The 19,970-nt window shown below is 51.9% G+C and overlaps 41 non-coding genes across 41 annotated transcripts in view; 10 read left to right on the top strand and 31 right to left on the bottom strand.

Moving 5' to 3' along the window:
- Window positions 1–29, bottom strand: part of LOC131461636 (U1 spliceosomal RNA) — a 164-nt gene extending 135 nt beyond the window's left edge. The window contains exon 1 of the small nuclear RNA XR_009240553.1: window positions 1–29. This exon is cut by the window's left edge and continues 135 nt beyond it. This is a non-coding gene — a small nuclear RNA (U1 spliceosomal RNA).
- A 402-nt stretch (window positions 30–431) lies between these two features.
- LOC131461931 (5S ribosomal RNA) lies at window positions 432–550 on the top strand. The gene has a single exon (XR_009240836.1). It is a non-coding gene; the product is annotated as a 5S ribosomal RNA (ribosomal RNA).
- A 131-nt stretch (window positions 551–681) lies between these two features.
- Window positions 682–874, bottom strand: LOC131461778 (U2 spliceosomal RNA). Its single transcript, XR_009240690.1, has one exon. It is a non-coding gene; the product is annotated as a U2 spliceosomal RNA (small nuclear RNA).
- A 179-nt stretch (window positions 875–1,053) lies between these two features.
- On the bottom strand, window positions 1,054–1,166 carry LOC131461829 (U5 spliceosomal RNA). The gene has a single exon (XR_009240737.1). It is a non-coding gene; the product is annotated as a U5 spliceosomal RNA (small nuclear RNA).
- A 647-nt stretch (window positions 1,167–1,813) lies between these two features.
- LOC131461637 (U1 spliceosomal RNA) lies at window positions 1,814–1,977 on the bottom strand. The gene has a single exon (XR_009240554.1). It is a non-coding gene; the product is annotated as a U1 spliceosomal RNA (small nuclear RNA).
- A 402-nt stretch (window positions 1,978–2,379) lies between these two features.
- On the top strand, window positions 2,380–2,498 carry LOC131461933 (5S ribosomal RNA). The gene has a single exon (XR_009240837.1). It is a non-coding gene; the product is annotated as a 5S ribosomal RNA (ribosomal RNA).
- Window positions 2,499–2,683: 185 nt separating this feature from the next.
- LOC131461742 (U2 spliceosomal RNA) lies at window positions 2,684–2,876 on the bottom strand. The gene has a single exon (XR_009240655.1). It is a non-coding gene; the product is annotated as a U2 spliceosomal RNA (small nuclear RNA).
- A 179-nt stretch (window positions 2,877–3,055) lies between these two features.
- On the bottom strand, window positions 3,056–3,168 carry LOC131461862 (U5 spliceosomal RNA). Its single transcript, XR_009240770.1, has one exon. It is a non-coding gene; the product is annotated as a U5 spliceosomal RNA (small nuclear RNA).
- Window positions 3,169–3,815: 647 nt separating this feature from the next.
- Window positions 3,816–3,979, bottom strand: LOC131461638 (U1 spliceosomal RNA). Its single transcript, XR_009240555.1, has one exon. It is a non-coding gene; the product is annotated as a U1 spliceosomal RNA (small nuclear RNA).
- Window positions 3,980–4,381: 402 nt separating this feature from the next.
- LOC131461934 (5S ribosomal RNA) lies at window positions 4,382–4,500 on the top strand. Its single transcript, XR_009240838.1, has one exon. It is a non-coding gene; the product is annotated as a 5S ribosomal RNA (ribosomal RNA).
- Window positions 4,501–4,631: 131 nt separating this feature from the next.
- LOC131461800 (U2 spliceosomal RNA) lies at window positions 4,632–4,824 on the bottom strand. Its single transcript, XR_009240710.1, has one exon. It is a non-coding gene; the product is annotated as a U2 spliceosomal RNA (small nuclear RNA).
- A 179-nt stretch (window positions 4,825–5,003) lies between these two features.
- On the bottom strand, window positions 5,004–5,116 carry LOC131461864 (U5 spliceosomal RNA). The gene has a single exon (XR_009240772.1). It is a non-coding gene; the product is annotated as a U5 spliceosomal RNA (small nuclear RNA).
- Window positions 5,117–5,763: 647 nt separating this feature from the next.
- On the bottom strand, window positions 5,764–5,927 carry LOC131461639 (U1 spliceosomal RNA). Its single transcript, XR_009240556.1, has one exon. It is a non-coding gene; the product is annotated as a U1 spliceosomal RNA (small nuclear RNA).
- A 402-nt stretch (window positions 5,928–6,329) lies between these two features.
- Window positions 6,330–6,448, top strand: LOC131461935 (5S ribosomal RNA). Its single transcript, XR_009240839.1, has one exon. It is a non-coding gene; the product is annotated as a 5S ribosomal RNA (ribosomal RNA).
- A 149-nt stretch (window positions 6,449–6,597) lies between these two features.
- LOC131461787 (U2 spliceosomal RNA) lies at window positions 6,598–6,790 on the bottom strand. Its single transcript, XR_009240698.1, has one exon. It is a non-coding gene; the product is annotated as a U2 spliceosomal RNA (small nuclear RNA).
- A 179-nt stretch (window positions 6,791–6,969) lies between these two features.
- On the bottom strand, window positions 6,970–7,082 carry LOC131461865 (U5 spliceosomal RNA). The gene has a single exon (XR_009240773.1). It is a non-coding gene; the product is annotated as a U5 spliceosomal RNA (small nuclear RNA).
- A 647-nt stretch (window positions 7,083–7,729) lies between these two features.
- Window positions 7,730–7,893, bottom strand: LOC131461640 (U1 spliceosomal RNA). Its single transcript, XR_009240557.1, has one exon. It is a non-coding gene; the product is annotated as a U1 spliceosomal RNA (small nuclear RNA).
- A 402-nt stretch (window positions 7,894–8,295) lies between these two features.
- Window positions 8,296–8,414, top strand: LOC131461936 (5S ribosomal RNA). Its single transcript, XR_009240840.1, has one exon. It is a non-coding gene; the product is annotated as a 5S ribosomal RNA (ribosomal RNA).
- Window positions 8,415–8,563: 149 nt separating this feature from the next.
- On the bottom strand, window positions 8,564–8,756 carry LOC131461780 (U2 spliceosomal RNA). Its single transcript, XR_009240692.1, has one exon. It is a non-coding gene; the product is annotated as a U2 spliceosomal RNA (small nuclear RNA).
- Window positions 8,757–8,935: 179 nt separating this feature from the next.
- Window positions 8,936–9,048, bottom strand: LOC131461866 (U5 spliceosomal RNA). Its single transcript, XR_009240774.1, has one exon. It is a non-coding gene; the product is annotated as a U5 spliceosomal RNA (small nuclear RNA).
- Window positions 9,049–9,695: 647 nt separating this feature from the next.
- LOC131461641 (U1 spliceosomal RNA) lies at window positions 9,696–9,859 on the bottom strand. Its single transcript, XR_009240558.1, has one exon. It is a non-coding gene; the product is annotated as a U1 spliceosomal RNA (small nuclear RNA).
- A 402-nt stretch (window positions 9,860–10,261) lies between these two features.
- On the top strand, window positions 10,262–10,380 carry LOC131461937 (5S ribosomal RNA). The gene has a single exon (XR_009240841.1). It is a non-coding gene; the product is annotated as a 5S ribosomal RNA (ribosomal RNA).
- Window positions 10,381–10,565: 185 nt separating this feature from the next.
- On the bottom strand, window positions 10,566–10,758 carry LOC131461743 (U2 spliceosomal RNA). The gene has a single exon (XR_009240656.1). It is a non-coding gene; the product is annotated as a U2 spliceosomal RNA (small nuclear RNA).
- Window positions 10,759–10,937: 179 nt separating this feature from the next.
- LOC131461867 (U5 spliceosomal RNA) lies at window positions 10,938–11,050 on the bottom strand. Its single transcript, XR_009240775.1, has one exon. It is a non-coding gene; the product is annotated as a U5 spliceosomal RNA (small nuclear RNA).
- Window positions 11,051–11,697: 647 nt separating this feature from the next.
- On the bottom strand, window positions 11,698–11,861 carry LOC131461642 (U1 spliceosomal RNA). Its single transcript, XR_009240559.1, has one exon. It is a non-coding gene; the product is annotated as a U1 spliceosomal RNA (small nuclear RNA).
- A 402-nt stretch (window positions 11,862–12,263) lies between these two features.
- On the top strand, window positions 12,264–12,382 carry LOC131461572 (5S ribosomal RNA). Its single transcript, XR_009240503.1, has one exon. It is a non-coding gene; the product is annotated as a 5S ribosomal RNA (ribosomal RNA).
- Window positions 12,383–12,495: 113 nt separating this feature from the next.
- On the bottom strand, window positions 12,496–12,688 carry LOC131461763 (U2 spliceosomal RNA). Its single transcript, XR_009240676.1, has one exon. It is a non-coding gene; the product is annotated as a U2 spliceosomal RNA (small nuclear RNA).
- A 179-nt stretch (window positions 12,689–12,867) lies between these two features.
- LOC131461868 (U5 spliceosomal RNA) lies at window positions 12,868–12,980 on the bottom strand. The gene has a single exon (XR_009240776.1). It is a non-coding gene; the product is annotated as a U5 spliceosomal RNA (small nuclear RNA).
- Window positions 12,981–13,627: 647 nt separating this feature from the next.
- On the bottom strand, window positions 13,628–13,791 carry LOC131461643 (U1 spliceosomal RNA). Its single transcript, XR_009240560.1, has one exon. It is a non-coding gene; the product is annotated as a U1 spliceosomal RNA (small nuclear RNA).
- A 402-nt stretch (window positions 13,792–14,193) lies between these two features.
- On the top strand, window positions 14,194–14,312 carry LOC131461939 (5S ribosomal RNA). Its single transcript, XR_009240842.1, has one exon. It is a non-coding gene; the product is annotated as a 5S ribosomal RNA (ribosomal RNA).
- Window positions 14,313–14,461: 149 nt separating this feature from the next.
- Window positions 14,462–14,654, bottom strand: LOC131461744 (U2 spliceosomal RNA). Its single transcript, XR_009240657.1, has one exon. It is a non-coding gene; the product is annotated as a U2 spliceosomal RNA (small nuclear RNA).
- Window positions 14,655–14,833: 179 nt separating this feature from the next.
- On the bottom strand, window positions 14,834–14,946 carry LOC131461896 (U5 spliceosomal RNA). The gene has a single exon (XR_009240802.1). It is a non-coding gene; the product is annotated as a U5 spliceosomal RNA (small nuclear RNA).
- A 647-nt stretch (window positions 14,947–15,593) lies between these two features.
- LOC131461676 (U1 spliceosomal RNA) lies at window positions 15,594–15,757 on the bottom strand. The gene has a single exon (XR_009240591.1). It is a non-coding gene; the product is annotated as a U1 spliceosomal RNA (small nuclear RNA).
- Window positions 15,758–16,159: 402 nt separating this feature from the next.
- LOC131461941 (5S ribosomal RNA) lies at window positions 16,160–16,278 on the top strand. Its single transcript, XR_009240844.1, has one exon. It is a non-coding gene; the product is annotated as a 5S ribosomal RNA (ribosomal RNA).
- Window positions 16,279–16,409: 131 nt separating this feature from the next.
- LOC131461745 (U2 spliceosomal RNA) lies at window positions 16,410–16,602 on the bottom strand. Its single transcript, XR_009240658.1, has one exon. It is a non-coding gene; the product is annotated as a U2 spliceosomal RNA (small nuclear RNA).
- Window positions 16,603–16,781: 179 nt separating this feature from the next.
- LOC131461869 (U5 spliceosomal RNA) lies at window positions 16,782–16,894 on the bottom strand. Its single transcript, XR_009240777.1, has one exon. It is a non-coding gene; the product is annotated as a U5 spliceosomal RNA (small nuclear RNA).
- A 647-nt stretch (window positions 16,895–17,541) lies between these two features.
- Window positions 17,542–17,705, bottom strand: LOC131461645 (U1 spliceosomal RNA). The gene has a single exon (XR_009240562.1). It is a non-coding gene; the product is annotated as a U1 spliceosomal RNA (small nuclear RNA).
- Window positions 17,706–18,107: 402 nt separating this feature from the next.
- Window positions 18,108–18,226, top strand: LOC131461942 (5S ribosomal RNA). Its single transcript, XR_009240845.1, has one exon. It is a non-coding gene; the product is annotated as a 5S ribosomal RNA (ribosomal RNA).
- A 131-nt stretch (window positions 18,227–18,357) lies between these two features.
- Window positions 18,358–18,550, bottom strand: LOC131461746 (U2 spliceosomal RNA). Its single transcript, XR_009240659.1, has one exon. It is a non-coding gene; the product is annotated as a U2 spliceosomal RNA (small nuclear RNA).
- A 179-nt stretch (window positions 18,551–18,729) lies between these two features.
- On the bottom strand, window positions 18,730–18,842 carry LOC131461870 (U5 spliceosomal RNA). The gene has a single exon (XR_009240778.1). It is a non-coding gene; the product is annotated as a U5 spliceosomal RNA (small nuclear RNA).
- Window positions 18,843–19,489: 647 nt separating this feature from the next.
- Window positions 19,490–19,653, bottom strand: LOC131461646 (U1 spliceosomal RNA). Its single transcript, XR_009240563.1, has one exon. It is a non-coding gene; the product is annotated as a U1 spliceosomal RNA (small nuclear RNA).
- Between the last annotated feature and the right edge of the window lie 317 nt (window positions 19,654–19,970).

Consider the following 19,970-nt stretch of genomic DNA (forward strand, 5'->3'; position numbering starts at 1 on the left):
TCATGGTATCTCCCCTGCCAGGTAAGTATGAGGTGTACTTGCCCAGCACTGGGTGGCTGTTCCCAGACACAGCTCTTTGGCTGATGGTGCAGGAAATGGATAGTCCCAGAGTCCAATGCCTTGACTCAGGTGCTCGTTAATGCTGTGCTGTGTTCAACTTCAACCTCCAGCACACATTGGAGAGGAAACACTCGACCTTTTCACTGGCATACCTGGCTGTCATTTCCTATCGATTCAGCAACAACTGCACCTGACGGCACCAACAGCAGCTTACCCATCTCGGTGTAGCTTCCTAATACTGGAATAGAGTGTAGCAGGTAGTGGCGATAAAGGCTCAAGTGCAGTGTGTTCGGAAGGCTGCCTTTTGAGCCCCTCCACGAGCAGGGGGCCTTGCCTGGTCTATAAAAGGAGTCTGTGTCACCTGCCCGTCGGCTTACGGCCACACCACCCTGAGCACGCCCGATCTCGTCTGATCTCGGAAGCTAAGCAGGGTCGGGCCTGGTTAGTACTTGGATGGGAGACCGCCTGGGAATACCAGGTGCTGTAAGCTTTTACACTGCAGCACGCTTTTACACTGCTGCTTCCTTACAAGAAACGTGGGCTTGCAATTACGTTGACGCACGGGCACACGTTAATGTCCTTCCAGTTTCAGCCTTGCTTTGGTTTTCACAGAAAAAAAGAGAACGGTGCACCGTTCCTGGTGGCACTGCAATACCAGGTCAATGCAAGGAGTGAAGAGAGCAAGCCCAAGGTTTCACCGCCCAATGCTCAAAAATGCTTTTAATATTTAATCCCCATATAGAGGACATATCAGATATTAAACTGATAAGAACAGATACTACACTTGATCTTAGCCAAAAGGCCGAGAAGCGATGGCCCACCAGTGTCTGGGGCCAACTCAAGATCTTGGCGCACAAGTTACTTGTTGTGGTGCCGTGTTTCTGAAGTGCGCATAACAAAGGCTGCTGCTGCTCACCTCCACCCCCAGGTGATCTAAGTGCACCTCTGAGCCGTGACGGACAGCTGCTTGACATTTGACACACTCAAAGGGCGCAGCCATACAGCAAAGCCCACCAAAAATAACTTAAACTCTTGGACGTTCCTCTTCACGGAAGTCTTTAGTAAAAGGCGAAAGACTTGAGCATTTTGAAGAAAAACCAGAGTCAACATAGCCCCTCTCCTTGAGAGCAGCCAAGGAGTCTATCCGCCAGAGTCACCACAGTCTCGGTCGGCCCGGCCGGCCACCTTGGGACAGCCTTTCTTCAACGTTTTTGGTTTGCCGGCCAATCAACCGCCCACATTTGACTGCATGTTTGGGAGCGCATTCTTACCGTTGGTTGTGTGCTGCAGTTTTCTATCAACCGCTGAGGCTGTGGCACATTCCTCGCTCACGGGGGACACCTCCAAGGTTTAGTGGTAGATGTGAGTGCATGAGCAATGCAGCTCTGTGTCACACCGAGCAGTACAAACTGCCGGGCCGTTTCCCAACTCCTCCGGGCTTCTGAAATGGTGAGCTGCTCCTGGCATAGCTTCAATATCAGGTCAATGTACAGGAGTGGACGGAGCAAGCGCCAAAGTATTAACCCTTGGCATGATGGCCATGGATCCATCTCCAACAATCCAGTTCTACCTACAAAGAGCCGGGAAAGGGAGCATGACATTTCCTTAGAGCTAAAAGACAACACCCACAACCATCCCATTCCCAGCAACTTGGAAAGACTGGGGATGTCGCTCTGCGAGCACGTGAGAAGCCTGGAGATGGGCACACAAGGCGGAACCTTGGGCGGCTGACCTTTGCTTACAACTACGTAATCGGGGGAGAGCGCGGACGCAGTACCCCACTAGCAAAAATTATGCAGTCAAGATTCCCACGTTTGGGGAATTTGCAGGGGTCAGCACAACCAGAGTGCAATGGCTGAGCCTCGCCCTGGGTGAACCACCTTCTTGATCATGGTATCTCCCCTGCCAGGTAAGTATGAGGTGTACTTGCCCAGCACTGGTTGGCTGTTCCCAGACACAGCTCTTTGGCTCATGGTGCAGGAAATGGATAGTCCCAGAGTCCAATGCCTTGACTCAGGTGCTCGTTAATGCTGTGCTGTGTTCAACTTCAACCTCCAGCACACATTGGAGAGGAAACACTCGACCTTTTCACTGGCATACCTGGCTGTCATTTCCTATCGATTCAGCAACAACTGCACCTGACGGCACCAACAGCAGCTTACCCATCTCGGTGTAGCTTCCTAATACTGGAATAGAGTGTAGCAGGTAGTGGCGATAAAGGCTCAAGTGCAGTGTGTTCGGAAGGCTGCCTTTTGAGCCCCTCCACGAGCAGGGGGCCTTGCCTGGTCTATAAAAGGAGTCTGTGTCACCTGCCCGTCGGCTTACGGCCACACCACCCTGAGCACGCCCGATCTCGTCTGATCTCGGAAGCTAAGCAGGGTCGGGCCTGGTTAGTACTTGGATGGGAGACCGCCTGGGAATACCAGGTGCTGTAAGCTTTTACACTGCAGCACGCTTTTACACTGCAGCACGCTTTTACACTGCAGCACGCTTTTACACTGCAGCACGCTTTTACACTGCTGCTTCCTTACAAGAAACGTGAGCTTGCAATTACGTTGACGCACGGGCACACGTTAATGTCCTTCCAGTTTCAGCCTTGCTTTGGTTTTCACAGAAAAAAAGAGAACGGTGCACCGTTCCTGGTGGCACTGCAATACCAGGTCAATGCAAGGAGTGAAGAGAGCAAGCCCAAGGTTTCACCGCCCAATGCTCAAAAATGCATTTAATATTTAATCCCCATATAGAGGACATATCAGATATTAAACTGATAAGAACAGATACTACACTTGATCTTAGCCAAAAGGCCGAGAAGCGATGGCCCACCAGTGTCTGGGGCCAACTCAAGATCTTGGCGCACAAGTTACTTGTTGTGGTGCCGTGTTTCTGAAGTGCGCATAACAAAGGCTGCTGCTGCTCACCTCCACCCCCAGGTGATCTAAGTGCACCTCTGAGCCGTGACGGACAGCTGCTTGACATTTGACACACTCAAAGGGCGCAGCCATACAGCAAAGCCCACCAAAAATAACTTAAACTCTTGGACGTTCCTCTCCACGGAAGTCTTTAGTAAAAGGCGAAAGACTTGAGCATTTTGAAGAAAAACCAGAGTCAACATAGCCCCTCTCCTTGAGAGCAGCCAAGGAGTCTATCCGCCAGAGTCACCACAGTCTCGGTCGGCCCGGCCGGCCACCTTGGGACAGCCTTTCTTCAACGTTTTTGGTTTGCCGGCCAATCAACCGCCCACATTAGACTGCATGTTTGGAAGCGCATTCTTACCGTTGGTTGTGTGCTGCAGTTTTCTATCAACCGCTGAGGCTGTGGCACATTCCTCGCTCACGGGGGACACCTCCAAGGTTTAGTGGTAGATGTGAGTGCATGAGCAAAGCAGCTCTGTGTCACACCGAGCAGTACAAACTGCCGGGCCGTTTCCCAACTCCTCCGGGCTTCTGAAATGGTGAGCTGCTCCTGGCATCGCTTCAATATCAGGTCAATGTACAGGAGTGGACGGAGCAAGTGCCAAAGTATTAACCCTTGGCATGATGGCCATGGATCCATCTCCAACAATCCAGTTCTACCTACAAAGAGCCGGGAAAGGGAGCATGACATTTCCTTAGAGCTAAAAGACAACACCCACAACCATCCCATTCCCAGCAACTTGGAAAGACTGGGGATGTCGCTCTGAGAGCACGTGAGAAGCCTGGAGATGGGCACACAAGGCGGAACCTTGGGCGGCTGACCTTTGCTTACAACTACGTCATCGGGGGAGAGCGCGGACGCAGTACCCCACTAGCAAAAATTATGCAGTCAAGATTCCCACGTTTGGGGAATTTGCAGGGGTCAGCACAACCAGAGTGCAATGGCTGAGCCTCGCCCTGGGTGAACCACCTTCTTGATCATGGTATCTCCCCTGCCAGGTAAGTATGAGGTGTACTTGCCCAGCACTGGGTGGCTGTTCCCAGACACAGCTCTTTGGCTGATGGTGCAGGAAATGGATAGTCCCAGAGTCCAATGCCTTGACTCAGGTGCTCGTTAATGCTGTGCTGTGTTCAACTTCAACCTCCAGCACACATTGGAGAGGAAACACTCGACCTTTTCACTGGCATACCTGGCTGTCATTTCCTATCGATTCAGCAACAACTGCACCTGACGGCACCAACAGCAGCTTACCCATCTCGGTGTAGCTTCCTAATACTGGAATAGAGTGTAGCAGGTAGTGGCGATAAAGGCTCAAGTGCAGTGTGTTCGGAAGGCTGCCTTTTGAGCCCCTCCACGAGCAGGGGGCCTTGCCTGGTCTATAAAAGGAGTCTGTGTCACCTGCCCGTCGGCTTACGGCCACACCACCCTGAGCACGCCCGATCTCGTCTGATCTCGGAAGCTAAGCAGGGTCGGGCCTGGTTAGTACTTGGATGGGAGACCGCCTGGGAATACCAGGTGCTGTAAGCTTTTACACTGCAGCACGCTTTTACACTGCTGCTTCCTTACAAGAAACGTGGGCTTGCAATTACGTTGACGCACGGGCACACGTTAATGTCCTTCCAGTTTCAGCCTTGCTTTGGTTTTCACAGAAAAAAAGAGAACGGTGCACCGTTCCTGGTGGCACTGCAATACCAGGTCAATGCAAGGAGTGAGGAGAGCAAGCCCAAGGTTTCACCGCCCAATGCTCAAAAATGCATTTAATATTTAATCCCCATATAGCGGACATATCAGATATTAAACTGATAAGAACAGATACTACACTTGATCTTAGCCAAAAGGCCGAGAAGCGATGGCCCACCAGTGTCTGGGGCCAACTCAAGATCTTGGCGCACAAGTTACTTGTTGTGGTGCCGTGTTTCTGAAGTGCGCATAACAAAGGCTGCTGCTGCTCACCTCCACCCCCAGGTGATCTAAGTGCACCTCTGAGCCGTGACGGACAGCTGCTTGACATTTGACACAATCAAAGGGCGCAGCCATACAGCAAAGCCCACCAAAAATAACTTAAACTCTTGGACGTTCCTCTCCACGGAAGTCTTTAGTAAAAGGCGAAAGACTTGAGCATTTTGAAGAAAAACCAGAGTCAACATAGCCCCTCTCCTTGAGAGCAGCCAAGGAGTCTATCCGCCAGAGTCACCACAGTCTCGGTCGGCCCGGCCGGCCACCTTGGGACAGCCTTTCTTCAACGTTTTTGGTTTGCCGGCCAATCAACCGCCCACATTTGACTGCATGTTTGGAAGCGCATTCTTACCGTTGGTTGTGTGCTGCAGTTTTCTATCAACCGCTGAGGCTGTGGCACATTCCTCGCTCACGGGGGACACCTCCAAGGTTTAGTGGTAGATGTGAGTGCATGAGCAAAGCAGCTCTGTGTCACACCGAGCAGTACAAACTGCCGGGCCGTTTCCCAACTCCTCCGGGCTTCTGAAATGGTGAGCTGCTCCTGGCATCGCTTCAATATCAGGTCAATGTACAGGAGTGGACGGAGCAAGCGCCAAAGTATTAACCCTTGGCATGATGGCCATGGATCCATCTCCAACAATCCAGTTCTACCTACAAAGAGCCGGGAAAGGGAGCATGACATTTCCTTAGAGCTAAAAGACAACACCCACAACCATCCCATTCCCAGCAACTTGGAAAGACTGGGGATGTCGCTCTGCGAGCACGTGAGAAGCCTGGAGATGGGCACACAAGACGGAACCTTGGGCGGCTGACCTTTGCTTACAACTACGTCATCGGGGGAGAGCGCGGACGCAGTACCCCACTAGCAAAAATTATGCAGTCAAGATTCCCACGTTTGGGGAATTTGCAGGGGTCAGCACAACCAGAGTGCAATGGCTGAGCCTCGCCCTGGGTGAACCACCTTCTTGATCATGGTATCTCCCCTGCCAGGTAAGTATGAGGTGTACTTGCCCAGCACTGGTTGGCTGTTCCCAGACACAGCTCTTTGGCTCATGGTGCAGGAAATGGATAGTCCCAGAGTCCAATGCCTTGACTCAGGTGCTCGTTAATGCTGTGCTGTGTTCAACTTCAACCTCCAGCACACATTGGAGAGGAAACACTCGACCTTTTCACTGGCATACCTGGCTGTCATTTCCTATCGATTCAGCAACAACTGCACCTGACGGCACCAACAGCAGCTTACCCATCTCGGTGTAGCTTCCTAATACTGGAATAGAGTGTAGCAGGTAGTGGCGATAAAGGCTCAAGTGCAGTGTGTTCGGAAGGCTGCCTTTTGAGCCCCTCCACGAGCAGGGGGCCTTGCCTGGTCTATAAAAGGAGTCTGTGTCACCTGCCCGTCGGCTTACGGCCACACCACCCTGAGCACGCCCGATCTCGTCTGATCTCGGAAGCTAAGCAGGGTCGGGCCTGGTTAGTACTTGGATGGGAGACCGCCTGGGAATACCAGGTGCTGTAAGCTTTTACACTGCAGCACGCTTTTACACTGCAGCACGCTTTTACACTGCTGCTTCCTTACAAGAAACGTGGGCTTGCAATTACGTTGACGCACGGGCACACGTTAATGTCCTTCCAGTTTCAGCCTTGCTTTGGTTTTCACAGAAAAAAAGAGAACGGTGCACCGTTCCTGGTGGCACTGCAATACCAGGTCAATGCAAGGAGTGAAGAGAGCAAGCCCAAGGTTTCACCGCCCAATGCTCAAAAATGCTTTTAATATTTAATCCCCATAGAGAGGACATATCAGATATTAAACTGATAAGAACAGATACTACACTTGATCTTAGCCAAAAGGCCGAGAAGCGATGGCCCACCAGTGTCTGGGGCCAACTCAAGATCTTGGCGCACAAGTTACTTGTTGTGGTGCCGTGTTTCTGAAGTGCGCATAACATAGGCTGCTGCTGCTCACCTCCACCCCCAGGTGATCTAAGTGCACCTCTGAGCCGTGACGGACAGCTGCTTGACATTTGACACACTCAAAGGGCGCAGCCATACAGCAAAGCCCACCAAAAATAACTTAAACTCTTGGACGTTCCTCTCCACGGAAGTCTTTAGTAAAAGGCGAAAGACTTGAGCATTTTGAAGAAAAACCAGAGTCAACATAGCCCCTCTCCTTGAGAGCAGCCAAGGAGTCTATCCGCCAGAGTCACCACAGTCTCGGTCGGCCCGGCCGGCCACCTTGGGACAGCCTTTCTTCAACGTTTTTGGTTTGCCGGCCAATCAACCGCCCACATTTGACTGCATGTTTGGAAGCGCATTCTTACCGTTGGTTGTGTGCTGCAGTTTTCTATCAACCGCTGAGGCTGTGGCACATTCCTCGCTCACGGGGGACACCTCCAAGGTTTAGTGGTAGATGTGAGTGCATGAGCAAAGCAGCTCTGTGTCACACCGAGCAGTACAAACTGCCGGGCCGTTTCCCAACTCCTCCGGGCTTCTGAAATGGTGAGCTGCTCCTGGCATCGCTTCAATATCAGGTCAATGTACAGGAGTGGACGGAGCAAGCGCCAAAGTATTAACCCTTGGCATGATGGCCATGGATCCATCTCCAACAATCCAGTTCTACCTACAAAGAGCCGGGAAAGGGAGCATGACATTTCCTTAGAGCTAAAAGACAACACCCACAACCATCCCATTCCCAGCAACTTGGAAAGACTGGGGATGTCGCTCTGAGAGCACGTGAGAAGCCTGGAGATGGGCACACAAGGCGGAACCTTGGGCGGCTGACCTTTGCTTACAACTACGTCATCGGGGGAGAGCGCGGACGCAGTACCCCACTAGCAAAAATTATGCAGTCAAGATTCCCACGTTTGGGGAATTTGCAGGGGTCAGCACAACCAGAGTGCAATGGCTGAGCCTCGCCCTGGGTGAACCACCTTCTTGATCATGGTATCTCCCCTGCCAGGTAAGTATGAGGTGTACTTGCCCAGCACTGGGTGGCTGTTCCCAGACACAGCTCTTTGGCTGATGGTGCAGGAAATGGATAGTCCCAGAGTCCAATGCCTTGACTCAGGTGCTCGTTAATGCTGTGCTGTGTTCAACTTCAACCTCCAGCACACATTGGAGAGGAAACACTCGACCTTTTCACTGGCATACCTGGCTGTCATTTCCTATCGATTCAGCAACAACTGCACCTGACGGCACCAACAGCAGCTTACCCATCTCGGTGTAGCTTCCTAATACTGGAATAGAGTGTAGCAGGTAGTGGCGATAAAGGCTCAAGTGCAGTGTGTTCCGAAGGCTGCCTTTTGAGCCCCTCCACGAGCAGGGGGCCTTGCCTGGTCTATAAAAGGAGTCTGTGTCACCTGCCCGTCGGCTTACGGCCACACCACCCTGAGCACGCCCGATCTCGTCTGATCTCGGAAGCTAAGCAGGGTCGGGCCTGGTTAGTACTTGGATGGGAGACCGCCTGGGAATACCAGGTGCTGTAAGCTTTTACACTGCAGCACGCTTTTAGACTGCAGCACGCTTTTACACTGCTGCTTCCTTACAAGAAACGTGGGCTTGCAATTACGTTGACGCACGGGCACACGTTAATGTCCTTCCAGTTTCAGCCTTGCTTTGGTTTTCACAGAAAAAAAGAGAACGGTGCACCGTTCCTGGTGGCACTGCAATACCAGGTCAATGCAAGGAGTGAAGAGAGCAAGCCCAAGGTTTCACCGCCCAATGCTCAAAAATGCATTTAATATTTAATCCCCATATAGCGGACATATCAGATATTAAACTGATAAGAACAGATACTACACTTGATCTTAGCCAAAAGGCCGAGAAGCGATGGCCCACCAGTGTCTGGGACCAACTCAAGATCTTGGCGCACAAGTTACTTGTTGTGGTGCCGTGTTTCTGAAGTGCGCATAACAAAGGCTGCTGCTGCTCACCTCCACCCCCAGGTGATCTAAGTGCACCTCTGAGCCGTGACGGACAGCTGCTTGACATTTGACACAATCAAACGGCGCAGCCATACAGCAAAGCCCACCAAAAATAACTTAAACTCTTGGACGTTCCTCTCCACGGAAGTCTTTAGTAAAAGGCGAAAGACTTGAGCATTTTGAAGAAAAACCAGAGTCAACATAGCCCCTCTCCTTGAGAGCAGCCAAGGAGTCTATCCGCCAGAGTCACCACAGTCTCGGTCGGCCCGGCCGGCCACCTTGGGACAGCCTTTCTTCAACGTTTTTGGTTTGCCGGCCAATCAACCGCCCACATTTGACTGCATGTTTGGAAGCGCATTCTTACCGTTGGTTGTGTGCTGCAGTTTTCTATCAACCGCTGAGGCTGTGGCACATTCCTCGCTCACGGGGGACACCTCCAAGGTTTAGTGGTAGATGTGAGTGCATGAGCAAAGCAGCTCTGTGTCACACCGAGCAGTACAAACTGCCGGGCCGTTTCCCAACTCCTCCGGGCTTCTGAAATGGTGAGCTGCTCCTGGCATCGCTTCAATATCAGGTCAATGTACAGGAGTGGACGGAGCAAGCGCCAAAGTATTAACCCTTGGCATGATGGCCATGGATCCATCTCCAACAATCCAGTTCTACCTACAAAGAGCCGGGAAAGGGAGCATGACATTTCCTTAGAGCTAAAAGACAACACCCACAACCATCCCATTCCCAGCAACTTGGAAAGACTGGGGATGTCGCTCTGCGAGCACGTGAGAAGCCTGGAGATGGGCACACAAGACGGAACCTTGGGCGGCTGACCTTTGCTTACAACTACGTCATCGGGGGAGAGCGCGGACGCAGTACCCCACTAGCAAAAATTATGCAGTCAAGATTCCCACGTTTGGGGAATTTGCAGGGGTCAGCACAACCAGAGTGCAATGGCTGAGCCTCGCCCTGGGTGAACCACCTTCTTGATCATGGTATCTCCCCTGCCAGGTAAGTATGAGGTGTACTTGCCCAGCACTGGTTGGCTGTTCCCAGACACAGCTCTTTGGCTGATGGTGCAGGAAATGGATAGTCCCAGAGTCCAATTCCTTGACTCAGGTGCTCGTTAATGCTGTGCTGTGTTCAACTTCAACCTCCAGCACACATTGGAGAGGAAACACTCGACCTTTTCACTGGCATACTTGGCTGTCATTTCCTATCGATTCAGCAACAACTGCACCTGACGGCACCAACAGCAGCTTACCCATCTCGGTGTAGCTTCCTAATACTGGAATAGAGTGTAGCAGGTAGTGGCGATAAAGGCTCAAGTGCAGTGTGTTCGGAAGGCTGCCTTTTGAGCCCCTCCACGAGCAGGGGGCCTTGCCTGGTCTATAAAAGGAGTCTGTGTCACCTGCCCGTCGGCTTACGGCCACACCACCCTGAGCACGCCCGATCTCGTCTGATCTCGGAAGCTAAGCAGGGTCGGGCCTGGTTAGTACTTGGATGGGAGACCGCCTGGGAATACCAGGTGCTGTAAGCTTTTACACTGCAGCACGCTTTTAGACTGCAGCACGCTTTTACACTGCAGCACGCTTTTACACTGCAGCACGCTTTTACACTGCTGCTTCCTTACAAGAAACGTGGGCTTGCAATTACGTTGACGCACGGGCACACGTTAATGTCCTTCCAGTTTCAGCCTTGCTTTGGTTTTCACAGAAAAAAAGAGAACGGTGCACCGTTCCTGGTGGCACTGCAATACCAGGTCAATGCAAGGAGTGAAGAGAGCAAGCCCAAGGTTTCACCGCCCAATGCTCAAAAATGCATTTAATATTTAATCCCCATATAGAGGACATATCAGATATTAAACTGATAAGAACAGATACTACACTTGATCTTAGCCAAAAGGCCGAGAAGCGATGGCCCACCAGTGTCTGGGGCCAACTCAAGATCTTGGCGCACAAGTTACTTGTTGTGGTGCCGTGTTTCTGAAGTGCGCATAACAAAGGCTGCTGCTGCTCACCTCCACCCCCAGGTGATCTAAGTGCACCTCTGAGCCGTGACGGACAGCTGCTTGACATTTGACACAATCAAAGGGCGCAGCCATACAGCAAAGCCCACCAAAAATAACTTAAACTCTTGGACGTTCCTCTCCACGGAAGTCTTTAGTAAAAGGCGAAAGACTTGAGCATTTTGAAGAAAAACCAGAGTCAACATAGCCCCTCTCCTTGAGAGCAGCCAAGGAGTCTATCCGCCAGAGTCACCACAGTCTCGGTCGGCCCGGCCGGCCACCTTGGGACAGCCTTTCTTCAACGTTTTTGGTTTGCCGGCCAATCAACCGCCCACATTTGACTGCATGTTTGGAAGCGCATTCTTACCGTTGGTTGTGTGCTGCAGTTTTCTATCAACCGCTGAGGCTGTGGCACATTCCTCGCTCACGGGGGACACCTCCAAGGTTTAGTGGTAGATGTGAGTGCATGAGCAAAGCAGCTCTGTGTCACACCGAGCAGTACAAACTGCCGGGCCGTTTCCCAACTCCTCCGGGCTTCTGAAATGGTGAGCTGCTCCTGGCATCGCTTCAATATCAGGTCAATGTACAGGAGTGGACGGAGCAAGCGCCAAAGTATTAACCCTTGGCATGATGGCCATGGATCCATCTCCAACAATCCAGTTCTACCTACAAAGAGCCGGGAAAGGGAGCATGACATTTCCTTAGAGCTAAAAGACAACACCCACAACCATCCCATTCCCAGCAACTTGGAAAGACTGGGGATGTCGCTCTGCGAGCACGTGAGAAGCCTGGAGATGGGCACACAAGGCGGAACCTTGGGCGGCTGACCTTTGCTTACAACTACGTCATCGGGGGAGAGCGCGGACGCAGTACCCCACTAGCAAAAATTATGCAGTCAAGATTCCCACGTTTGGGGAATTTGCAGGGGTCAGCACAACCAGAGTGCAATGGCTGAGCCTCGCCCTGGGTGAACCACCTTCTTGATCATGGTATCTCCCCTGCCAGGTAAGTATGAGGTGTACTTGCCCAGCACTGGGTGGCTGTTCCCAGACACAGCTCTTTGGCTGATGGTGCAGGAAATGGATAGTCCCAGAGTCCAATGCCTTGACTCAGGTGCTCGTTAATGCTGTGCTGTGTTCAACTTCAACCTCCAGCACACATTGGAGAGGAAACACTCGACCTTTTCACTGGCATACCTGGCTGTCATTTCCTATCGATTCAGCAACAACTGCACCTGACGGCACCAACAGCAGCTTACCCATCTCGGTGTAGCTTCCTAATACTGGAATAGAGTGTAGCAGGTAGTGGCGATAAACGCTCAAGTGCAGTGTGTTCGGAAGGCTGCCTTTTGAGCCCCTCCACGAGCAGGGGGCCTTGCCTGGTCTATAAAAGGAGTCTGTGTCACCTGCCCGTCGGCTTACGGCCACACCACCCTGAGCACGCCCGATCTCGTCTGATCTCGGAAGCTAAGCAGGGTCGGGCCTGGTTAGTACTTGGATGGGAGACCGCCTGGGAATACCTGGTGCTGTAAGCTTTTACACTGCTGCTTCCTTACAAGAAACGTGGGCTTGCAATTACGTTGACGCACAGGCACACGTTAATGTCCTTCCAGTTTCAGCCTTGCTTTGGTTTTCACAGAAAAAAAGAGAACAGTGCACCGTTCCTGGTGGCACTGCAATACCAGGTCAATGCAAGGAGTGAAGAGAGCAAGCCCAAGGTTTCACCGCCCAATGCTCAAAAATGCATTTAATATTTAATCCCCATATAGAGGACATATCAGATATTAAACTGATAAGAACAGATACTACACTTGATCTTAGCCAAAAGGCCGAGAAGCGATGGCCCACCAGTGTCTGGGGCCAACTCAAGATCTTGGCGCACAAGTTACTTGTTGTGGTGCCGTGTTTCTGAAGTGCGCATAACAAAGGCTGCTGCTGCTCACCTCCACCCCCAGGTGATCTAAGTGCACCTCTGAGCCGTGACGGACAGCTGCTTGACATTTGACACAATCAAAGGGCGCAGCCATACAGCAAAGCCCACCAAAAATAACTTAAACTCTTGGACGTTCCTCTCCACGGAAGTCTTTAGTAAAAGGCGAAAGACTTGAGCATTTTGAAGAAAAACCAGAGTCAACATAGCCCCTCTCCTTGAGAGCAGCCAAGGAGTCTATCCGCCAGAGTCACCACAGTCTCGGTCGGCCCGGCCGGCCACCTTGGGACAGCCTTTCTTCAACGTTTTTGGTTTGCCGGCCAATCAACCGCCCACATTTGACTGCATGTTTGGAAGCGCATTCTTACCGTTGGTTGTGTGCTGCAGTTTTCTATCAACCGCTGAGGCTGTGGCACATTCCTCGCTCACGGGGGACACCTCCAAGGTTTAGTGGTAGATGTGAGTGCATGAGCAAAGCAGCTCTGTGTCACACCGAGCAGTACAAACTGCCGGGCCGTTTCCCAACTCCTCCGGGCTTCTGAAATGGTGAGCTGCTCCTGGCATCGCTTCAATATCAGGTCAATGTACAGGAGTGGACGGAGCAAGCGCCAAAGTATTAACCCTTGGCATGATGGCCATGGATCCATCTCCAACAATCCAGTTCTACCTACAAAGAGCCGGGAAAGGGAGCATGACATTTCCTTAGAGCTAAAAGACAACACCCACAACCATCCCATTCCCAGCAACTTGGAAAGACTGGGGATGTCGCTCTGCGAGCACGTGAGAAGCCTGGAGATGGGCACACAAGGCGGAACCTTGGGCGGCTGACCTTTGCTTACAACTACGTCATCGGGGGAGAGCGCGGACGCAGTACCCCACTAGCAAAAATTATGCAGTCAAGATTCCCACGTTTGGGGAATTTGCAGGGGTCAGCACAACCAGAGTGCAATGGCTGAGCCTCGCCCTGGGTGAACCACCTTCTTGATCATGGTATCTCCCCTGCCAGGTAAGTATGAGGTGTACTTGCCCAGCACTGGGTGGCTGTTCCCAGACACAGCTCTTTGGCTGATGGTGCAGGAAATGGATAGTCCCAGAGTCCAATGCCTTGACTCAGGTGCTCGTTAATGCTGTGCTGTGTTCAACTTCAACCTCCGGCACACATTGGAGAGGAAACACTCGACCTTTTCACTGGCATACCTGGCTGTCATTTCCTATCGATTCAGCAACAACTGCACCTGACGGCACCAACAGCAGCTTACCCATCTCGGTGTAGCTTCCTAATACTGGAATAGAGTGTAGCAGGTAGTGGCGATAAAGGCTCAAGTGCAGTGTGTTCCGAAGGCTGCCTTTTGAGCCCCTCCACGAGCAGGGGGCCTTGCCTGGTCTATAAAAGGAGTCTGTGTCACCTGCCCGTCGGCTTACGGCCACACCACCCTGAGCACGCCCGATCTCGTCTGATCTCGGAAGCTAAGCAGGGTCGGGCCTGGTTAGTACTTGGATGGGAGACCGCCTGGGAATACCAGGTGCTGTAAGCTTTTACACTGCAGCACGCTTTTACACTGCAGCACGCTTTTACACTGCTGCTTCCTTACAAGAAACGTGGGCTTGCAATTACGTTGACGCACGGGCACACGTTAATGTCCTTCCAGTTTCAGCCTTGCTTTGGTTTTCACAGAAAAAAAGAGAACGGTGCACCGTTCCTGGTGGCACTGCAATACCAGGTCAATGCAAGGAGTGAAGAGAGCAAGCCCAAGGTTTCACCGCCCAATGCTCAAAAATGCATTTAATATTTAATCCCCATATAGAGGACATATCAGATATTAAACTGATAAGAACAGATACTACACTTGATCTTAGCCAAAAGGCCGAGAAGCGATGGCCCACCAGTGTCTGGGGCCAACTCAAGATCTTGGCGCACAAGTTACTTGTTGTGGTGCCGTGTTTCTGAAGTGCGCATAACAAAGGCTGCTGCTGCTCACCTCCACCCCCAGGTGATCTAAGTGCACCTCTGAGCCGTGACGGACAGCTGCTTGACATTTGACACACTCAAAGGGCGCAGCCATACAGCAAAGCCCACCAAAAATAACTTAAACTCTTGGACGGTCCTCTCCACGGAAGTCTTTAGTAAAAGGCGAAAGACTTGAGCATTTTGAAGAAAAACCAGAGTCAACATAGCCCCTCTCCTTGAGAGCAGCCAAGGAGTCTATCCGCCAGAGTCACCACAGTCTCGGTCGGCCCGGCCGGCCACCTTGGGACAGCCTTTCTTCAACGTTTTTGGTTTGCCGGCCAATCAACCGCCCACATTTGACTGCATGTTTGGAAGCGCATTCTTACCGTTGGTTGTGTGCTGCAGTTTTCTATCAACCGCTGAGGCTGTGGCACATTCCTCGCTCACGGGGGACACCTCCAAGGTTTAGTGGTAGATGTGAGTGCATGAGCAATGCAGCTCTGTGTCACACCGAGCAGTACAAACTGCCGGGCCGTTTCCCAACTCCTCCGGGCTTCTGAAATGGTGAGCTGCTCCTGGCATCGCTTCAATATCAGGTCAATGTACAGGAGTGGACGGAGCAAGCGCCAAAGTATTAACCCTTGGCATGATGGCCATGGATCCATCTCCAACAATCCAGTTCTACCTACAAAGAGCCGGGAAAGGGAGCATGACATTTCCTTAGAGCTAAAAGACAACACCCACAACCATCCCATTCCCAGCAACTTGGAAAGACTGGGGATGTCGCTCTGCGAGCACGTGAGAAGCCTGGAGATGGGCACACAAGGCGGAACCTTGGGCGGCTGACCTTTGCTTACAACTACGTCATCGGGGGAGAGCGCGGACGCAGTACCCCGCTAGCAAAAATTATGCAGTCAAGATTCCCACGTTTGGGGAATTTGCAGGGGTCAGCACAACCAGAGTGCAATGGCTGAGCCTCGCCCTGGGTGAACCACCTTCTTGATCATGGTATCTCCCCTGCCAGGTAAGTATGAGGTGTACTTGCCCAGCACTGGGTGGCTGTTCCCAGACACAGCTCTTTGGCTGATGGTGCAGGAAATGGATAGTCCCAGAGTCCAATGCCTTGACTCAGGTGCTCGTTAATGCTGTGCTGTGTTCAACTTCAACCTCCAGCACACATTGGAGAGGAAACACTCGACCTTTTCACTGGCATACCTGGCTGTCATTTCCTATCGATTCAGCAACAACTGCACCTGACGGCACCAACAGCAGCTTACCCATCTCGGTGTAGCTTCCTAATACTGGAATAGAGTGTAGCAGGTAGTGGCGATAAAGGCTCAAGTGCAGTGTGTTCCGAAGGCTGCCTTTTGAGCCCCTCCACGAGCAGGGGGCCTTGCCTGGTCTATAAAAGGAGTCTGTGTCACCTGCCCGTCGGCTTACGGCCACACCACCCTGAGCACGCCCGATCTCGTCTGATCTCGGAAGCTAAGCAGGGTCGGGCCTGGTTAGTACTTGGATGGGAGACCGCCTGGGAATACCAGGTGCTGTAAGCTTTTACACTGCAGCACGCTTTTACACTGCTGCTTCCTTACAAGAAACGTGGGCTTGCAATTACGTTGACGCACGGGCACACGTTAATGTCCTTCCAGTTTCAGCCTTGCTTTGGTTTTCACAGAAAAAAAGAGAACGGTGCACCGTTCCTGGTGGCACTGCAATACCAGGTCAATGCAAGGAGTGAAGAGAGCAAGCCCAAGGTTTCACCGCCCAATGCTCAAAAATGCATTTAATATTTAATCCCCATATAGAGGACATATCAGATATTAAACTGATAAGAACAGATACTACACTTGATCTTAGCCAAAAGGCCGAGAAGCGATGGCCCACCAGTGTCTGGGGCCAACTCAAGATCTTGGCGCACAAGTTACTTGTTGTGGTGCCGTGTTTCTGAAGTGCGCATAACAAAGGCTGCTGCTGCTCACCTCCACCCCCAGGTGATCTAAGTGCACCTCTGAGCCGTGACGGACAGCTGCTTGACATTTGACACACTCAAAGGGCGCAGCCATACAGCAAAGCCCACCAAAAATAACTTAAACTCTTGGACGTTCCTCTCCACGGAAGTCTTTAGTAAAAGGCGAAAGACTTGAGCATTTTGAAGAAAAACCAGAGTCAACATAGCCCCTCTCCTTGAGAGCAGCCAAGGAGTCTATCCGCCAGAGTCACCACAGTCTCGGTCGGCCCGGCCGGCCACCTTGGGACAGCCTTTCTTCAACGTTTTTGGTTTGCCGGCCAATCAACCGCCCACATTTGACTGCATGTTTGGAAGCGCATTCTTACCGTTGGTTGTGTGCTGCAGTTTTCTATCAACCGCTGAGGCTGTGGCACATTCCTCGCTCACGGGGGACACCTCCAAGGTTTAGTGGTAGATGTGAGTGCATGAGCAATGCAGCTCTGTGTCACACCGAGCAGTACAAACTGCCGGGCCGTTTCCCAACTCCTCCGGGCTTCTGAAATGGTGAGCTGCTCCTGGCATCGCTTCAATATCAGGTCAATGTACAGGAGTGGACGGAGCAAGCGCCAAAGTATTAACCCTTGGCATGATGGCCATGGATCCATCTCCAACAATCCAGTTCTACCTACAAAGAGCCGGGAAAGGGAGCATGACATTTCCTTAGAGCTAAAAGACAACACCCACAACCATCCCATTCCCAGCAACTTGGAAAGACTGGGGATGTCGCTCTGCGAGCACGTGAGAAGCCTGGAGATGGGCACACAAGGCGGAACCTTGGGCGGCTGACCTTTGCTTACAACTACGTCATCGGGGGAGAGCGCGGACGCAGTACCCCACTAGCAAAAATTATGCAGTCAAGATTCCCACGTTTGGGGAATTTGCAGGGGTCAGCACAACCAGAGTGCAATGGCTGAGCCTCGCCCTGGGTGAACCACCTTCTTGATCATGGTATCTCCCCTGCCAGGTAAGTATGAGGTGTACTTGCCCAGCACTGGGTGGCTGTTCCCAGACACAGCTCTTTGGCTGATGGTGCAGGAAATGGATAGTCCCAGAGTCCAATGCCTTGACTCAGGTGCTCGTTAATGCTGTGCTGTGTTCAACTTCAACCTCCAGCACACATTGGAGAGGAAACACTCGACCTTTTCACTGGCATACCTGGCTGTCATTTCCTATCGATTCAGCAACAACTGCACCTGACGGCACCAACAGCAGCTTACCCATCTCGGTGTAGCTTCCTAATACTGGAATAGAGTGTAGCAGGTAGTGGCGATAAACGCTCAAGTGCAGTGTGTTCGGAAGGCTGCCTTTTGAGCCCCTCCACGAGCAGGGGGCCTTGCCTGGTCTATAAAAGGAGTCTGTGTCACCTGCCCGTCGGCTTACGGCCACACCACCCTGAGCACGCCCGATCTCGTCTGATCTCGGAAGCTAAGCAGGGTCGGGCCTGGTTAGTACTTGGATGGGAGACCGCCTGGGAATACCAGGTGCTGTAAGCTTTTAGACTGCAGCACGCTTTTACACTGCTGCTTCCTTACAAGAAACGTGGGCTTGCAATTACGTTGACGCACGGGCACACGTTAATGTCCTTCCAGTTTCAGCCTTGCTTTGGTTTTCACAGAAAAAAAGAGAACGGTGCACCGTTCCTGGTGGCACTGCAATACCAGGTCAATGCAAGGAGTGAAGAGAGCAAGCCCAAGGTTTCACCGCCCAATGCTCAAAAATGCATTTAATATTTAATCCCCATATAGAGGACATATCAGATATTAAACTGATAAGAACAGATACTACACTTGATCTTAGCCAAAAGGCCGAGAAGCGATGGCCCACCAGTGTCTGGGGCCAACTCAAGATCTTGGCGCACAAGTTACTTGTTGTGGTGCCGTGTTTCTGAAGTGCGCATAACAAAGGCTGCTGCTGCTCACCTCCACCCCCAGGTGATCTAAGTGCACCTCTGAGCCGTGACGGACAGCTGCTTGACATTTGACACAATCAAAGGGCGCAGCCATACAGCAAAGCCCACCAAAAATAACTTAAACTCTTGGACGTTCCTCTCCACGGAAGTCTTTAGTAAAAGGCGAAAGACTTGAGCATTTTGAAGAAAAACCAGAGTCAACATAGCCCCTCTCCTTGAGAGCAGCCAAGGAGTCTATCCGCCAGAGTCACCACAGTCTCGGTCGGCCCGGCCGGCCACCTTGGGACAGCCTTTCTTCAACGTTTTTGGTTTGCCGGCCAATCAACCGCCCACATTTGACTGCATGTTTGGAAGCGCATTCTTACCGTTGGTTGTGTGCTGCAGTTTTCTATCAACCGCTGAGGCTGTGGCACATTCCTCGCTCACGGGGGACACCTCCAAGGTTTAGTGGTAGATGTGAGTGCATGAGCAAAGCAGCTCTGTGTCACACCGAGCAGTACAAACTGCCGGGCCGTTTCCCAACTCCTCCGGGCTTCTGAAATGGTGAGCTGCTCCTGGCATCGCTTCAATATCAGGTCAATGTACAGGAGTGGACGGAGCAAGCGCCAAAGTATTAACCCTTGGCATGATGGCCATGGATCCATCTCCAACAATCCAGTTCTACCTACAAAGAGCCGGGAAAGGGAGCATGACATTTCCTTAGAGCTAAAAGACAACACCCACAACCATCCCATTCCCAGCAACTTGGAAAGACTGGGGATGTCGCTCTGCGAGCACGTGAGAAGCCTGGAGATGGGCACACAAGGCGGAACCTTGGGCGGCTGACCTTTGCTTACAACTACGTCATCGGGGGAGAGCGCGGACGCAGTACCCCACTAGCAAAAATTATGCAGTCAAGATTCCCACGTTTGGGGAATTTGCAGGGGTCAGCACAACCAGAGTGCAATGGCTGAGCCTCGCCCTGGGTGAACCACCTTCTTGATCATGGTATCTCCCCTGCCAGGTAAGTATGAGGTGTACTTGCCCAGCACTGGGTGGCTGTTCCCAGACACAGCTCTTTGGCTGATGGTGCAGGAAATGGATAGTCCCAGAGTCCAATGCCTTGACTCAGGTGCTCGTTAATGCTGTGCTGTGTTCAACTTCAACCTCCAGCACACATTGGAGAGGAAACACTCGACCTTTTCACTGGCATACCTGGCTGTCATTTCCTATCGATTCAGCAACAACTGCACCTGACGGCACCAACAGCAGCTTACCCATCTCGGTGTAGCTTCCTAATACTGGAATAGAGTGTAGCAGGTAGTGGCGATAAACGCTCAAGTGCAGTG

This window comes from Solea solea, chromosome 6 (assembly GCF_958295425.1).
Source record: "Solea solea chromosome 6, fSolSol10.1, whole genome shotgun sequence".
In the NCBI taxonomy this organism is placed as follows: Eukaryota; Metazoa; Chordata; class Actinopteri; order Pleuronectiformes; family Soleidae; genus Solea; species Solea solea.